The 19,307-nt window shown below is 31.5% G+C and overlaps 1 protein-coding gene across 9 annotated transcripts in view; it reads right to left on the bottom strand.

Annotated features, from left to right (window-relative positions):
- Nucleotides 1-19,307, bottom strand: part of SDCCAG8 (serologically defined colon cancer antigen 8) — a 270,874-nt gene that overhangs the window by 143,954 nt on the left and 107,613 nt on the right. The gene's annotated exons all lie outside the window — the stretch shown is intronic.

Genomic DNA, 19,307 nt, shown 5'->3' with positions numbered 1-19,307 from the left:
TGAATGCCATATGAAAGAGGCAAAATATTTTAAGATGTCTCCTACAGCAATACAGAATATTAAAATGGAACTGAGAGTACTAATATTAAAAGTATTTCAACAATTTGAATTTGGACAGAACATTGGACACAAGTTCTTTTAAGCCTCAATCAGATATAGAGATTACTGAACTAATAGTCCTGAAAGAAAATGAAAGGACATTTTAGCTGTTCTTATAGAAAAACTAACCATATTTATCACATGAATAATCACTACATTCTAATACTTATTTTCAGAAAGTTACAACCAATTGTCATTTAAATGTCTCCAAACAAATACTCAGAATAATAAAATTTGAACATACACATATCTTAATGTTTAATTTAAAATTTTTTCATAAAACCTAACAAGTAAAAATAAAAGACAAAAATCTTTAATATAGTATTATCAAATCAATAAAACTGCAAGAGAAATATTTTTTTAAAAAGAAGCAATATTTTCTAATCAGGTAAAGAGCAAAGGGCAAGTTAAACACAGAAAAATGTAAGATCCCATTTGGAGAAAAAAAAGTCCAGATTAAGTATAAGACTCAGAATTGTACTGTTAAGTGCCTTTTCAAAACCTCTTTATTCCTTTATTCAACTTTTAAATTTCAAAATAATTTACAACTATTATACTAAGAGATAAGCTATGTCCATGACAATTAATTATTCATATTTTACTTTACAATATACTCTTCCTTTTATAATAAAAATTCAGTTTCTCCTTAACAAAATCACAGAATATTTAGAGGAGTATGAAATAGACTTTGCACACATATACTGGAATATTTAAAGGAACAGTACATATATATTCCTTTTATTAGTAACTGAAGCAGCAAAGAACAGCACAAAATGATCTGGCTTTGAAGTTAGAAGACCTGGATTCTAGTCTCTACTCTTACACTTACTAGCTATATATTCACAGTAGGAAAGTTGCTTAATAATTCCAAGCTTCTGTAAAGAAGAATAATAATATCACAGTATATAACTGACAGAATTTGTTAGGAGTTTTGTAAACTATCAAATTCTATATAAATGTGAGCTACTAACAGCTTATCCTGCTCCCCACCTCACTTCACATATTTTTTGCCCTTCATTTTCAATATTAGTTACAGATCAAAAAAGAAATTATATTGTTTTAATAGATTAAACTAAATAAAAATTATTTAATAAATTAATAAATAATTGTATTAGAACCATATAAAAGTGTTAAACTTTATAAAATATTCATTCACAAACATTAAGATTGCCTCTCTATTTAAAAAAATTGTATTATAAAGCTATGAAGATTTTTTTTTTTTAATTGGGCAGTTAGGTGATACTCCCACTAAACAAATATTGGCTCTGGAACCAGGAGGAGCCGAGTTCAAATGCAGCCTGAGAAACTTACTAGCTATGTGCTCTAATCAAGTCATTTAACTGGATTGCCTCCAAAACAAAACAAAATAAATATGATACCTCATTCTAATGTTTATAAGGTAAACAGAAAGAATAGACCTAGACATATTAAAAGATAACAAATAATCAAGTTACAATTTAAAAATCAAATGAGTAGTACAGATAAAAAGTCCTATAAACTTAAAAAGATAATCTACAGTAATTAGTGAACATCATAGTGCAAGATGTATTGATCAACAGGCAATTAAGACTGATCATAGGGATACTATAGACATGGCAGAGCTGCAGCTCAGCAAGACCATTAATGGAATATTTTATGGCATCGTTGGGGACAAGAAGGAATGTGGACAGTTTGATAGATTTAGAAATGACTGAATGACTGGAGTCAAAGAGCAATAATTAAAGGAAGTGGGTTGGTATAGGCTGAATTTTGATGAACTGATAACTGAATTTAAATATAATTAATTTCTTTTTGTATTCCTATTAGGTATTCATTTTCAAGCACTATTTTGATAACAGAGCCACAGGTTTCACCAGATTACCAAAGGTCCATGACATACCAGCAAAAAAAAAAAAAAAAAAAAAAAAAAAAAAAAAATTAAGAAACTTTGACATAACGTGCCTGTAATGTTCTCTCCCTCCTCACCTCAGAGATATGGAATCTCTTCTTTTAACACATGATTTTCTATATGAAGCCTTTTCTGAATCCCTTCAAGAGCAAATGTCTTCCTTTCTCCTAAGCTATTTTGTATTCACTTACTGTTTATTCTCTCTATATATACCAATACATGAATATATGATTTTATTTTATTTTTATCTGTAAGGTCCTTGAGAACAGGGACTGCTTCATTTCTGCCTGAAGCCCCAGTGTGTGGCAAAAACTAGGCAGGAATGAAGGAATGAATGAAAGCTTGATTGACTGAATGAATTGGAGTAGTCCTCCAATGCTTTGTTTTTGACATTATTCTCTTCAACATTTTTGATCCATTACTTAGATGAAGAAAGAGATGGCATATTGTTAAATCTGAAGGAACCGAGACTCAAAAAATTTCAACAGTCTGGAATGATGGGTTTTATCTAAGAAGTGCTATTTAATAAAGATAAATGTAAAGGTCTACATTTGGACTGGGAAAAAATTAATTGTATAGAGATACAAGATAGGGAAGATGCAGTTAAAGAACAATTAATGTAGAAAGGACATGGAGTTTTGATGAATACAAATACAATATAGATCAAAAGTATGACTTAGAAGCCAAAAACAGTTCATTCACCTTAGGTTACATTAAGAGAGACATTATATTCTAGGGGCAAAAAGGGAGATAACAGTAATACCAATCTCTGCCCTGATCAGGCCACATCTGGAATATTATTTTTATGTTTAGTTGCCAAGTTTGAGTGTGATATTGACAAAAGTGTTCATTAAAAAAAGGTTCATAAAAACTAGAATGATGAACGGACTCAAAACTGTACCATACAACTGATTAAAGGATATGAGGAATATTTAACTTTGAGAAGATATAAGGTGACATGATAACTTTCTCCTAATATATGAAAGACTGTCATGACTAAAATAGACTAGAGTTGCTATGCTGGACTACAGAGAGCAAAATAAGGAATAACAAAAATAAAAAGGATAATAGAACCCTGAAATATGTGGAAAATATTCTTATAATTAGTTTTCTAAAATAGATTATTTTATGTGGTATTAAGATTCACATTTGTGGGGATTTGTGTTATTTGGATGATCACTTGTTAAGATGTTATAGAGAGAATTTCTTTCTAACCAATAACCTGCCAGTGAAACTTCAAATGTGTCTTGAAGAAATGTATGGTATTCAGGAAATACATATGAGGAAAGAGGTCATTCCAAATGGAAGGACCCAAATAAGTAAAGGCATCAATTGAGACAAAAATGCAAAAAAAAAAAATGTAGGCCATATATAGTAGACCAATATCATTGGACTACAGAGCTTAAAAAGGACAATAATTAAAGAGAAAGGTTGAATTATTGAAATGAATAAAGTATTTTAGAAATTAATAAACAGACCAGTTTGGCTACCATTAAGGGGCTCTAGATAAGAAGAATAGTAGAGAAAATTAGAAAATTATGCTATAGACCAGGGGTCCTCAAACTATGGTCCGCAGGCCAGATGCAGCAGCTGAGGACCATTATCCCCCTCACCCAGGGATATGAAGTTTCTTTATTTAAAGGCCCACAAAAGAAAGTTTTTGTTTTTACTATAGTCCGGCCCTCCAACAGTCTGTGAGACAGTGAACTGGCCTCCTATTTAAAAAGTTTGAGGACCCATGCTATAGACTCTATGGTGAAGGGCCTGAAATGCCAAGTTAAGTAATCTTATAGGATACATGGAATTGTTTAAGTTTTTTGGATAGGAGAAAGACATAGAGAAATAATATAGATCTTCATATTTTAGGAAGATTAATCTGAAAATGTGTAGTATAGTAGAAAGAGACTTACAGTATTACAGAAACACAAGTACTTACATTCTCTGGGTTCCCTACCCTCCCATGTCAGAAACTCTGATTTGGTCCCTTTTTTGCTCCTCCTATAAAAAAATTTCCAGATACAGTCATCTCCTGAAAGAATGGCTTTAATTGGCTATCTGATACCCTCTGAAGTATCCTATGATGGGAAGACTCCATTCATCCTGGCCCATCATAATCATAATTACAATTTATGTTAATTATTAGTATTCTAATACAATAGTGACTTTATTCTTTAGAAATTTGGAAATAAAATAACCATAACTTCACAGCTTATATTTAATAATTAAATTACATTCTTTTTTCATCCACTATATATCAACAAATTTCTTGCCCTTCTGTGAAAAAGGTCAATATTTTTATCTGCATTTACTTAATTAAGGAATAAAGTGATAGCCATAAAAAGTGATTTGTCTAAGGATACTTTCATGGGTTAAGAGATGAAAACTAGAATTCAAAAGGTTACTGATTCAATTCAGTAGTAGTACTTCCTCTCTAAAATAATACTCATAATAAGTAACATTTATACAGTGTTTCAAGATTTGCAAAGTGCTTCACAGGTTATTTCATGTTAGCATCATTTTTTAAAGTGCTGAATAAAAGTATACCATGCAATTTCAAATGACAAAACCTAGAGATATTCAATGATCAAGAATTTAGAGGACAGATTACTGTCATCTCCTTAATTTCCATATCAGCAAAAGGGATCATTGGCACAGATAATCAGAATCAGCAAATAATCTGACCAGCTGGATAAGGACTCTAGATCCACTCCTTCAGTGAGGGAAACTTGCCATGGCACCAACCCAGATGGGTGGAAGCAACTTTGCTGCCAGAAATGCCATTCTCCCATTGGCAGGATAAACTTCTGCATCGCCCAATTGGGTCAGGACCTCATCGCTATTCCACATGGTGCCCTAGGGATAAGAGATGTGGTCCTCATATAGGATGCATGCTGAATATGGCACACAACCCACTGTATCATAGGTGCACAATTTATCTACAACATAGTGATTGGAGTGACTTTCTTTGGGAAAAACCCAATAGGGAAAAAAAATCCAGATTTGAAAAAAAAAAACAAAAAACTGTTTAGGAAAGCAATATTCCTTTTTATACTTAACACAATATTGATCTTAAATTCGTAGTGAATTTAAAGCATTATGGGATTTCCATGAATTCAAATTATAGACAGATTTTAAGAATATAACAATATGTAAAGCATAGGTCTATACCCACTAACAAGAACTGGATATATTTCTAGAATTCTCAATTAACATATCTTCGGAATTATCACTGAACCTTGAATTGATTTCACCTGTTTTCTTGACTAAGAAATATTAGAAAAGAATGAATGTCTGAAGACAAAATTCTCGGACTGAACATGCCTTAATAACATATAGAATGATTTTTGACTAAAAAAGAAGAAAGTAGTATTTGAAAACCTTTACAATCTGATAGTTTTTTTTTTTTTTAATTTATCCTATGTACTTATGACTCACTAAAAAGCTCTCTTATGGTCTCTAAGAAATCTTACAGCATCTCAAATCTATTTTTTGCAAGGAGGAGAAAAAGGGAGGGCAGCAAGAAGAGAGAGAATAGAAAAGGAGATAAAATATACAAGTTACAACTTCAAGGGAATGAACCCAAGCCCTAAAAAGGGAAGCAAAAAGTCCCCCAAAATCTTTAGGGCAATATGAAGTAATAAATTTTGAAGCTATTACTAATGGAAGTTTATTTCACATGAATCCATGAAGGAACCGATGGAACTATCTGAAAATTTCTATGATACATGATGATGAAAAATAAAACAATAATTTAACACCTGAGAAAAAAATTTTAAAATTCCATTTTATATAGAGGTATTGATAAGATCAAACTAATAAATTGACATTACTATATTCTTAATATATAAGTTTTCACCCAAACAATGACAAAATTTTGTTTTGTGTCTTGTCAAAGTAAATTTACCGCAAAGGTTAAGTTCTTTGTGATCATTGATATGAGACCAAAAGAGAACCTGATAACTATATATTTAAGTACTTAATATCTCAAAAACCCCTCTACATCATCACCCGTCCCTTTCTCTATTTGCTTCAATCTCCAAGAAAAAGCTCATCCTTCTACTTCTACCGTCCCTGTCTCTATTTGTGCCTTTAACTCCACTGCCTCCTAGAGCATCTACACTTCCATCCTTCATCTCTTCCTTTTCTATCTCCACCTCTCTTTGATTGCAAAAGGAATCTCTTTGGTTGCTGCTTTTCATTTTAGCTATCCCCATCATATCATCAATGGGTATTCTATTATTCAATTATCTAATTATAATCTAATATTTTCAAAATCATTTCTAATAACCTTTTGTAGAAAATTGAAGTCATTTACATTTATAGTTTCTTTGCTAAAATGATTCTTAAGGGCAAAAACATCCTTTTATTTGTTGTTGCATACATAATGACATCTAAAACAATACCTCAAATTCATAAATTTCCTTGTTTTAACATTTGTTATGTACCTGGAATATTCATAGCATCATACTGAACATATTGAAAAATACAGAAGTAGCAAGAGATGTTTTTTGCTCTTAAGTATGTCTAGGTCTATCTTCTGACATGGGGAAAAGACTTAAAATACAGAGATGTCAAACAAAAGATAATAACTTTTAGTTAAAATCATGAAAACAAATGACTACATATCCTAACTCAATTAAATAATAAATATTTATCAAATGCCTATACTAGGTATAAAGTACTGGGTTAGATGTTGAGCTTTATTAGGCACAATCCCTACTAATAAGTTGCCCCATGGATAGTTATTTGAGGAAATATTCCTAGGAAAATATGTTAGGAATAAGTGGGTTAAGAGTTGCTAATAAAGCCTTGAAAGATCTATTTTCTTGTTCTCCAGTCTCAAATACCTCATCCTTCACAATTTGGTGGAATTCTTCCAGCAACTAAGCTTTCAGTTTCATACTATTGGAAACTAAAAATGAAAGAAAAGGGGTACTTCCCTTTTCATCTATATCTTTTGACAGGAATTATATATCTTCTTTTACTATTATACCCTTCCAAAGACAAATACACTAACATACAACACATACATAAGACTCCTCCCCAGTTATTACAGCACTTAAATCTCACACCACAATTTCTCTTGTTACAAGGGAGGATTCTGTTGGAGTGAGGGAAAGGAAATCCCTAGAAAATGATGAAACAAAAGAAAGGAGAAAAAAAAGATAAATATTTTCAAAAGGAAAACCATATCCTTGAGAGTATTTATTGATTCTATTTCAATCTTTTCATTCATATAAGGTTCACTACTTCAAAAGATCATCCATTATAGTGATACACACTTTAAAGCAGAAAATACTGGGCCCAAATCACCCCCTACCCCAAGTAACTTCAATACATGTTTTGTCCATAAAATCCAAACCAATCTAACATTTAGTAAGCATCTTCCATTTATGAGGTGCTAGGCTAATTGCCAGAGATAAAAAAAAAAATAAGAAGAAAAAAAAAAAAGAAAAAACACAGAAACTGCATTTAAGTTTACATACATTATATTAGGGAAGGGAGGAAGCATGGATACAAAAAGAACAGAAATTAGCAAAAAAGGCAATCTGAGGAAAGAAAGAGTACTGACAATTGAGGAGATTAGGAAATACAAGTCCTAAATAAACTGACCTTTAAAAAAATTATAGGGATTCTAAGGAGTTTCCGTGAACAGAGAATACATTCTAAACATTGTAAAGGCATGATGTGAGATAAAAGGCTGAGTTCAAGAAATAGCTAGTTAAGATAGTTTTGTAAAATGTATCAAGGAAAGCAACAAAGTTAATATAAAAAGGTAAGAAGAAGCAAGATTATGAAAGACTTTGAATAGCCAAATGAGGAATTTGTATTTTATCCTTGAAGTAATAGGAGTAACTAAAAATTCTTGAGCTGGCAAGTGATGAAGTCAGATGTGCCTTAAGAATATTAATTTAGAAACTGTATAAAAGGATTGGATGATTGAATCAGTGGTGGAAGCAATAGCTTCCAGAGCTCTCAGTCCACAAACTGTAAAGGATTCAAACAACTGGTCAGAAGGAAATTACATGGATCTTTTTGCTGGCACTTAGTAAGGTATTCCATTACATTGCTCATTCATGGGTACAAGTCACAGTCCTGAGAGACAGTTCTAAGAACAGGAGGAGCAATAGCACACCAGAGATTATGGACACAGGGGAATGAGGACATTGGTCATAGGTCCAAGCTTGAAAAGAGTATTTGTGGTTTATCACAGAACAGAGTATAGGCCAGAAGAGTAGTAAACATATCTCTTTTTAGATCACACCACCTTGGAAGAACTGAAAACTTACAAATCCCTAGAATTAGCTTTGAGAGTAAGAACAAGAAAGGCCTGAAACTTCGGACAGTGTTGCCTTCTCTCCAAGAGTAAAGCTCAACTTTAACAGCAAGGTAAAAGTCAAGAAATAACAATGGAATAAAAATAAAAACAAAAACCATGATCATAGAAAATTACTAGAATGACAGGGAAGATCAAAGCACAAAAGCAGAAGAATGCAACAAAGTCAAAAATACTATATCCAAAGATACAAAGAAAAATGTAAATTTGTCTCAGGTCCAAAAAACATTTGTGGAAGAGCTCCAAAAGAATTTTTAAAAATGAATTAAGAGAGGCAGCAAGGTGGCTCAGTGTATAGAGTTCTGGGTCTAGAATCAGAAAAACAGAGTTCTAATCTGGTCTCAAACACTTGCTCTGTGAACCTAGCCAAGCAATTTTAGCCTATTTGCCTCATTTTCCAGATCTATAAAATGATCTGGAAAAGGAAATCACAAACCACTGAAGTATTTTTGCCAAGAAAACCCCAAATGGGTTCACAATCAAACCATAAAAATTTGAACATAACCACATATAGATTTTGAGCAACAGGTGCATATTTTATGTAAGTGTTATCCTTTGACTTGCAGTCACAGCTAATATTTGTGAAGATGACTAATTTAGTGATTCACTAAATTTTTACTACAATGCCTATTTCATTGTCTCAAGACTATTCAAAAAGCTATGCCTGGGGAATCCAGACTCTGACAGGTCCTATTAAGTAGAAGAGGCCTAAGCCTAGCATATAGGCTCAGTGACAGATTCTGCTTGTTTTCCCAAGACCAGTCTAGCTAATTTTGGATTCAGCACTAGGAGGCTCAACATCAGTTGAATTATTTTGAATTCAAAAATTTATGTAAACTCTCTACTAATGTGGAAGTGTTAAGATATGCTAAGTATTGAAATAAGAAGAGTTTGATAAAAAAAAAAAAAGTCATTTGGTTTTTCCTCTTCAAAAGAAATTTAGATCAATTATGGCAATTATCAACCCAAAATAAATAATATTCATTTGAAAAATAAACATATGATCATCGGGAATTCCAGGTCTTTTTAACTGATAAGGCTTTTAAGAGAAATTGTTTATAAGTCCTAAGAATTATGAAAAAGTAAAGATGGCCTTGTATCAAAAGTGGAATGAAAAGGGGATAGGGTCTGAGTTGTTACCACATGTTCTTATGATCTGTATTAGTTTACAAATTAAAATATTTGTTTTTACAAGACATATTTAATTTTAAAAATCAGATCAGACCTGACTCAAAATGTTAATGACTTTTTAAAGTAGCCATCTCATTATTGCAGTGACATTCAAAAGAAAAATAAAATACAATGACATTCCTCTGAAGTCTACATGGAAGAGAAACAAATATAACTTTTCTGAAGGGGCACAAATACCAAGAAATTGTTTCATGTCTTTTCTCATTAAAGGGAATAATCTAGTTATTTCTAGTAGAAATATTCTTAAGGAAAATATGTTCTGTAAATGCTTCTTCATCACCAAATCATAGGAAAATTGATTACATTATCCTAAAGGTATTACTATTTTAATTGGTCAGTTTTCATCTGGAATTTTGGTAAAGGGGAAAGAATGTTGGATTTGAGTCAGGAAGAGACCACGGTTTTAGACTGCTGCTAATATGTACTAAGAGTATGACCAAAGGCAAATCCTTTAATCTTACTATTTCCTCATCATAAAATGGTGGTCATAGATTCAGAAGTAATCTAGTCCAACTCCCTCATTTGAGAGATGAGGAAAAACAGGCCCAGAGTGATTATGTGACTAATAATAACCATAGCACTTAAATCATAGGTTTGTTTTGTATAAACACACACACACACACACTATATATATATATATATATATATATATATATATATATATATATATATATACATACATATATATATACATATACACTGTAATACCTGTAGTATTTAAATCACAGATTTGTTTTGTATAAACACACATATAAAACATACTAATACCTGTAGTATTTAAATCATAGGATTATTTTATATGCACACACATACTTAATAATGTTTTGCAAACATTAAATGTTTTATAAATTTAAGCCTCTAATAGTACTAGTACCAAAATTAAATAAGACTAGAGAGAGGGAGAACAATGAAAGAAGCCTTATACTAACATGCTTTTCTCAAAAGACTCTCTTACATTCTCTCTGGAAGAGGATAAATAGAAATACAAGTACTGTAAAATGGAAATAACAATAGCACTCACCTCTCAGGATTATTGTGAGGATCAACTGAAAAAAAAGTTTTAAAACATTTTATAAACTGGAAAGTTCTATATAAATTCTGGTGGTAATATTACTATTATTTCTCTATTCTGTATTCTGTGAGACTACTGAAATAAAGGCAAATTTTAGAGAAAACTTCTGATGGAAGGAATACTAGGTGATAGAGCCATGGACCTGGAGTTGGGAAGATTCAAGATGAAATTTAATCTCAGGCACTTACTAAGTATATGACTCTGAGCAATTATTTAACCTCTGTCTTAGTTTCCTCAAGTGTAAAAACAAGATAATAATAGCACCTAACTTCCAGGGGTTTTATGAGATTCAAATGAGATTATATTTCTTGAGACTTTTAAACACCTCAAAGATAAGAGCTGATATAAGATAAATGGGAAGGGGAAGAGAAGAGAATATTTATAGAGGGCTTCTTTTGTGCCTGGTACCAAGCAAAATGTTGTACAAATCTTATCTCATCTGAACTCACAACAATCTTGGAGAAAGAGAGAGGTGCTATTATTATCATCCCTATTTTACAGCTGAAAAAATTGAGTCTAGTAGAGGTTAAGTGACTTGTCTACAGTCATACAGCTAGTGTTTGAAGATGCATTTGAATTCATATCTTCCGGACTCCAGATCCAAAACTCTATTAGCTGCGCCACCCAGCTTTCTCAAAGCAATGAAATTTTTTAAAGAATAAAAGGAATTTAATAAGGGGAAAAAAAAAAAAAAGGTAACCCAAAGGAAAAATTTTCAGATTCACATAAGGCATCAGAAAACAATTCCATAATTTATTATTGCCTCTAACTAAACATTCTATCCAAGTCCTCAAAGCTCAAATTAATAAATATTTTAATGCACCTCACCAACTCTTAAAGTAGAAATATTTCTCTCTACAAATCCATGCCAAAAAAAACAAACTAAACAATTCGTTTCTTTGGCATGATATTTTTTTCTTTCAATTGAGCATTTACTGGGATATTAACAAAGAATGAAAATTGTTGTGAACTTCTTATAATACTATTATTCAGTTCTGGCACAAATTAAACTGAACATCATTATTTAGCAGGGAGGTACCTATAATCATTTAGTTACAAAATTTCCAGTATTCTTGTCAAATAAAATCCAACCAACATACTCTCATAGTTTGCTATGCTCTGTGATGATTTAGTTTCATTATCTGTAGAAGTATTGACTTATTCAATTCAACTGAAAAATGAATCAATCAAATTAAGTCAAAAAGTATTTGATAAACAGCTATGCCCTAGGCACTGTGCTATGCATGCTATGTGTATGTATATGGATATACATATATGTGTATATAGAAAGATAGATATAGGCAAAAACACAATCCTGCCTTCAAGAAGCATATTTTCTAACGGGCAGAGTAATATGCCAACAGCTATGTAAAAACAAAATATAAACTAGATAAATTTGAACTATCAATCAGACCATACTAGTAGTATGGGGAATCAGGAAAGGCTTCTTCTAGGCTAAATAAAGTTGTGATATGAAAATAACTAGCCTTTTTGCTCTCATGCTACTGTGGCTAATATAATTAGAAACCTATAAAATTTCTCTCTATAACTTAGCATAATTTTAAATAAAATTGTTCAAAAATTTAAAAAATATGTAAACGTATAGTTAATAAATGAAAGTACTTAAGTAATAATGTCATACCAAATATTAAACTTGAAAATGTTTACTTAAATATATAAACATTTCTTAAAATAAAAAAAGCTGAAAACGCTTCTTATCCCAAGATAACTTCTATTTTGCAAGAGGTAAAATAAAACATACTTAAATGAGAAATTTATTATTCATTACAAGTTTTGGAATATATATTTGATCTTTTTTGTTGCTAAGTAATTTATAATTTACATTGAGATTAAAAGTGCTTAAAGGGGAAGTGTTCCAATTTCTAAAATAGTTAATTGTAGAGTAAAAAAGTGTCTCAAATGATATGATCACTCTGTAGGATGTTTAAGGCTTGGGTAGAAATGCAATTTTTCCATATTTCTACAAATAATGTCTTTTAAAAGTAAATGTAATTATAGGTATAAGAACCAAATTGATTAGATGTCCTTTTAGAATCAAAACAAAATAGTTGGGGTTAAAGTAAAATAAGAATTATTGATTATTATAAAAATCATAATAAATAGTAGAAAGGTGATTACCAATATTATCCTAAAATATTCTAACTGTAAATTCTAAGGCTAATATATTTACCATCAAGTAAGAAAAACAACTCTAAGGAAAGAGATGGGAGTCTCTTTTCAGTCCACAAGAAACTCTGGAATATTTTCCTAAACTTTGTTTTGTTATAGTTAAACTAATTTTAATAGATTAGAAATCTATTAGTAGCCATGGTTTAGATAGCAGCTTCCCGAGAAATACCAGTTGAAATTTTATAGGGTGACATGAATCCTAAAACCTTGGAATAGCTTGGGATCATTTCGTATCTAATTTCCAAAGATTATAATCAGTATGGTAATAGAGGTCTTTTTCTTTAAATACTATATGTACAAACCATTTACAGATAAAGATATATAAATATTTCATTAATAGATATAATTTTAGATATATACACATATATACACCACACCTATCTTCAGTACATGTGTGTTTGTGTGTATAGTACTCATATATATCACATGTATATTAACATATACATATATATATATATGTACATATATACATACATACTTTGTATAAAACAAAACTCCCCATAAAGTGAGAGCATGTATAACATGCTTCAATATATCTTAGGATAGAAAGTAGTAATTGTTTTTTTTTTTTTATCCCAATCAATTATAAAAATAATGCCACTTGATATAATAACCAAAGTGCATCTTAGATAACAAGTATTCTGTTTTAGAAATTCATTTTAAATGTTGAATATTCAAACTATTGAAATTATGTCTCTCTTTTTCTTATCTCCCAGATTCCTCTCTTTTAAGATGCTATTTAGTGACATAAGACTGGAGAAACTGGACAACTGGACTGGAAAACTGGACAAGTTACACTTATTTTGTTGTAAGGTTTTGCCAATACTAATGAGATGTTCATTTGTGAAGAAGGAACAGTAAAATTTCATAATAAAACAAGATTTTTAGAGCAATAATTGATTGGAGTAAAAAGCCAACAACCACCTTCTGTCCTAAGGTAGCCTGAAAAATGGCATAGATGATCTCATTTTTTGTTTGTTTGGTTTTTTTTTTTAGAAAATTCACTTTAACTGAGTTTTATAAATATTTCTGCAAACTCCACTCTGGGAACTCAGTTTTGTTTGTTTGTTTTACTTAAAGCTAAAAAAATGAACTTCTTGCTCCCACAAATTGATTCAACAATTTTAATACTCATGCTCCCTTTCTATAATGTATAACTTCTTAGTCCCAATGCAACTTTCCACCTCAACGCGAAGATTAGTAGGCTAAAGCCCTTTATCTATTATTGAGGGGCCTTAATAGTATTCCAACTACTATTTTCTTGCCTATTCCACACTGAAAATTTAACAGTGCTCCGATTTGCCATCTCTTTAACTTTTATCACTCAGTTCCAGACAGGAACAAGAAAGACAATTTCTTAATTACTTAAGTGAGACAATGATGTTAGATCTGAAGGACAGATAGTAGTAGATGGGCTATGACAATGATAACAAAAATAATAATAGTGGTAGCATAGATCCAGGCCTATGATTTCATTGCTGTAAGGAACTCTTGGGAAAGAACATTCTACACCAATGCCCATTGACTCCTAGCATGGAGCTTATCTAGTCTTAAAGAGTTCCCTTGGAGGGTAAGTGGCTTGCCTATATCCCAGAACTATTTTGTGCCAGAGATTGGGCTTGCGCCCAATTTTCTTTATGAGAAGCCACATAATGGGGCAGCTAGGTAGTGTAGTGGATAAAGCACCAGCCCTGAAGTCAGGAAGACCTGAGTTCAGATCTGGCCTCAGACACTTAACACTTCCTAGCTGTGTGACCCTGGGGAAGTCACTTAACTCCAATTGCCTCAGCAAAAATAAAGAGAGAGAGAGAGAATAGAGAGGGGAGAGGAGAGAGAGAGAAAGAGAGAGAGAGAGAGAGAGAGAAGCCAAGTGATTTATTCGTTTTAGCAAAGATGTGGAATCAGGAAGAACCATATTCAAATCCCACACTAGACAGTAATAGCAGACTGAGCCTGGGCAAGTTACTTACATTTTCTCAGCCTCAATTTCCTCAGCTGTAAAGAGAGAATAATAATGGCATCTGTTTCAAGAAGTTGTTGTGAGGGTAAATGAGATAATGTGTATAAAATGCTCTGCTAATTTTAGTGTGCCATACATATCTTAGTTGAAATTAACACCATTATCATTATTTCTGACTGATCTCTATCCACTAAGCTATATTGATAATTAATATTTGTGTATCATTTTGAAATATGTGTTTCCTCTAAATAGGATAAATATTACTGCTTCCATTTCACAGGTAAGAAAAATTAAGTCTGAGAAGTTAAGTAATTTAACTATGATCACACTATTAAACATCAAGACTGAACTTAAATGTGGACTTCTGAATCTCTCTACAACCATGGCAACTATTTCAGTAGTAACATTTGTTCTTAATATATTCAAAACGTTCAAATATTTTGCTGAATAGCTTCTAATTGAACAAACAAATCTTTAAGGCTATTTTAAATTGGCCTCATTTTGATAATATAACTATTATATATCAACTCTTTTGAAATACTTTTGAGCATTGTAGTTACAAATACAACTCCCATCTCACTTCTTTTTCCCTATCCACACACATTACTAAATTCACCACTGGTAGATCACTGTACTTGTTAGCAGCTATCTAGCATACCTGATGTGGACTTGTGAAAAGCTTGGGGAAAGCAAGTGAAGAAAATTGAAAAATGTATGCAAAAACAAAATAAATGCCATGAGAATAATAAAAGAAGATTTCAATTGTTAAAAAAAAAAAAAAAAAAAAAAAAAGCTCTGTATCAAATGTCTCTGACAAAACTTAGATACCCAAGATATCAAGACAACACATACACATGTGTATAAATGTATGTGTGTATATACATATATATCACACAAATGTGTATAACATGAATATACATATGTATCCTCAGACATGTACACAGGCAGCAAAAGCCATTTCCCAGGTTGAACTGCCAAATATTAACCACCATGTAGAAGAAACTAATAGGAGAAATGATAATTTCTCCTTTCACAGTACCACATAGCAAACTGGCCAAGATTACAAAAACTGGGAAAAGCCAACACTGGAGAAGATGCCTGTACACTGTTCACAGAACTATGAATTGGCCCAAACATTCTGGAAAGCACATTAGAATTATTCTAAGAAAAAATACTGAAATGACTATGCCCTTTGAAGTACTGCTAAGAATATCCTCTAAAGAGGTCAAAAACAGACTTGCAAATCTCATGAATACCTCAATGTTCATGGCAGCACTTTTTTGTGGAAGCAAAGACTTGGAAGCAATGTAGGTAACTATCAACTGGGCAATAGCTAAAGAAATTATGATTATAGAACATAATAGAACAATATAGAACTGCTGTCTTGAAAGATCAAAAGTGGGAAGAATTAAGAGGAGCATGAGAAAACTTATGTGATAACATATAAAAGTAAACAGAAATATCTATATATTCCCAATGACCTAAAATGATAAAATAATTATTAGCTTCAATACTGCAAATAGAAAGAATAAAAATAATAGCCAAATGCCTTGTAATTATGATTGCCAAGTATTGTCCTGAAGGAATAATCACATAAGCTTCCTCCTTTTTATACAGAAGTGGGACCCACGGTTATGCAATACTACTAAACACTCCTAGACTTGCTGGATGTGTCTTTTGGTATATATTCTTGCTTGCATTCTTCTTTCTTTTTCTTAAAAAATCTTTGTTAAAGGGATAAGCTGCAGAGCAAGGCTGGGCAAGTGCTATACTTAAAAATAAATGTGTATTTAAAAGATATTAAAATAATTTTAAAGATAATGAACATAAAAAATTTTCAAGTTCATAAAATTGTAAGACAGGAAGGGACATTTATCCATCACTAATTTTCAGATTACAGACACATCAATGATAATGGAGCTAAGAACAGTTTCAACTATGCTGATAAACTATTTAGAACAATGGAACCAAAGGCACTAAACTGGAGTTTCATACTCTCTGACATAACAAAACTACCAAATATATGCAGAATGCAGGTATATAAGAAAAATAGTTTGGAAAGATTTAAGAACTGTGATCAAAGCAATGACCAATCCTGATATCAGAAGACTAATGATAGACTTTTAACAGAGACATCAAAGTCCAAAGGTACAGAATGAGACAAACCTTTTCAGTCACTGTCAGTGGGTTAATTTGTTAACTTGACTTCACTTGCTATAAATGAAGGATTCTATTTGGGTTTGGTAGTGAACTGATGACAAATGACAGAAATGCAAAAAAAAAGTATTAATAAAATATGAAAATGGGGTAGCTAGTTTCTGTAGTGGATAGAGCACCAGCCCTAAAGTCAGGAGGAACTGAGTTCAAATTTGGTCTCAGACATTTAACACATCCTAGCTGTGTGACTCTGGGCAAATCACTTAACCCCAGATACCTCAGCAGAAAAAAAAAAAAAAAAAGAAAAAAGAAAACTGAAAAAAAGAAAACCAGGACACCTAAATAGATCAACTTATTTACTACCTTGTTAAATTTAATTAACACTTTAAAATGAGCTTTTCATGTACCAAGTTTTTAGTTTCACATGTAATCATTTTTCTTTTCATATTGAAATGCTTATATTTTTAAAAAGATTTTTAAATAAGAAAAAATTAAGAGGAAAAAAAAAAAACATATCTCTTTTTGGTTCTCTTGACAAAGAACTCCCAGACAAGGAAGATTCTTCTATTAATGTGAACCGGCACCTTCCCTGGATTTTAGTCTTAAGAGAGTTGCCTAGAAGAGAAATGTCAAACTCACAAAGAAAATAGGGGACCACAAGACCACACTACTTATATCATAAGGATCCCTGAAGGGTATACAGCATGACTTAGATAATCATATATTGAAATAACATAAGTTTCATTATATTTTTATTTTATAAATATTTCTCAATTACTTTTTAGTCTAGTTCCCCAGTACATGGGAGTGTTGAAACAGCAATTAGTTTGAGATTTTGTGTTAGATACCTGTTCTAGAGCACTGAGTAATCTCTCATTGATTGTTTAGTGAGGAACAATGGAAAACAGATTGCTCTTTAAGTAACCCTGGAAGTCCCTTCCAACTTTAAGATTCTGTGATAAAAGGAAGAGTAAAAGGTATTTTATTTTCTTCTTCCTTTTTGCTTTTAACAATTTAAAAATATTTTAAATACGAAAAAATTGCTGAGCACATGAGAGAATTCAAAATATAAAGCAATAAATTTCTATTTCAAGAAAGCCTATGTAATAAAATAAATACTACACTTTATATTCAGAGCTGTTCCTCTTTTCGTTGCTTTCTTGTAGGTTTTCTTTTGTTCACTGCTGCATACTATTTTATTTTTTCTCCCTTTCTCCCCCCGCCTACACCCAAAGGCAAGAATTAAGTGTGTGTCTGTGTGTGTGCATGTATGTATGTATGTATGTATACACATGTGAAATGTATATCTATATATGTATACACATATATGTAATCTATAGAAATATATCATACATATCTAAAATCTATATCTATAATCATACACAAATGTACCCAGACATCCTCATATGCTCATCTTTTTTATGATACAGCAATATTTCAATCTTGTACTATCTAGTTATTTTAAATAGCCTAAAACAATATTGATTAATATGGCTGACGTAGTTTCCCTATTTTTTCTCTTTTGACTAAATTTGTCTGAGATTTTGATTATATTAACCTTGTTTTTTGTTTACCTAGTACATTTTACTCCTGATATTTATTTTATGTTGTGTATATCTCTCATTTTTATAATATTTTCTGAAAACAACATATTGTTGAGTTCAAATTTTTCATCTATACCTGTTTTAATTTTATGGGGAAATTCATCCAATTTACATAATTACTAGTTGTTTATTATCTTCCTTCCTATTTTCCTCACTATCCTTATCACTACAGTCCTATCCCTCCTTACTCTCTGTTTTGCTTCTAGTCCTCATCCCATTCCTATCTTCACAACTCATCTACTTGTACCTGATACTTTGTCCTATTATTCTACCTCCCCTCCAACAATCTCTCCCTTATTCTCAAACCCCACCCTATTCCTTTGCCCTCATTTCTACTTGAATTTAAATTTCTATATCTTTCCAAACATATATATATATATGTTGGTCTTTCTTCATCCCATTCCAATTAATTTATACCCTTCTATACTTTCCCTATGCTATTCACTCATCCTCTTTTTAAAAACTTCAAAAACATTTATTCCCTTTAATCAACCCACTCCTCCTCCAAGATTCCCTCTCTTATGCTCTCCCTCCACTCTATCCTAGTGCTTGCATTTCTTTTTGAATTAAAAGACTTTTATACCTTTTTAGATATATGTATGTTGTTCTTTAGTTCATTCCTGATGAGAGTCAAGTTTCAGCACTACATACCCTCCTCTGAATTACTTTTGTATCTATTTTTCCTTTTTTGCCTCATTTGCATGAAATATTTGTTCCTTTTTCTCTCTTAAACTATTTTGATGGCCTTCTTTGGTTAGGAGATTGAGATCTTCTAATTGTCTGTCTTCCTTCTCCTCTTGCCCAGTCCC

The sequence above is a fragment of the Sarcophilus harrisii genome, chromosome 4 (assembly GCF_902635505.1).
Source record: "Sarcophilus harrisii chromosome 4, mSarHar1.11, whole genome shotgun sequence".
NCBI lineage: Eukaryota > Metazoa > Chordata > Mammalia > Dasyuromorphia > Dasyuridae > Sarcophilus > Sarcophilus harrisii.
This window is presented reverse-complemented; position numbering and strand designations above follow the sequence as displayed.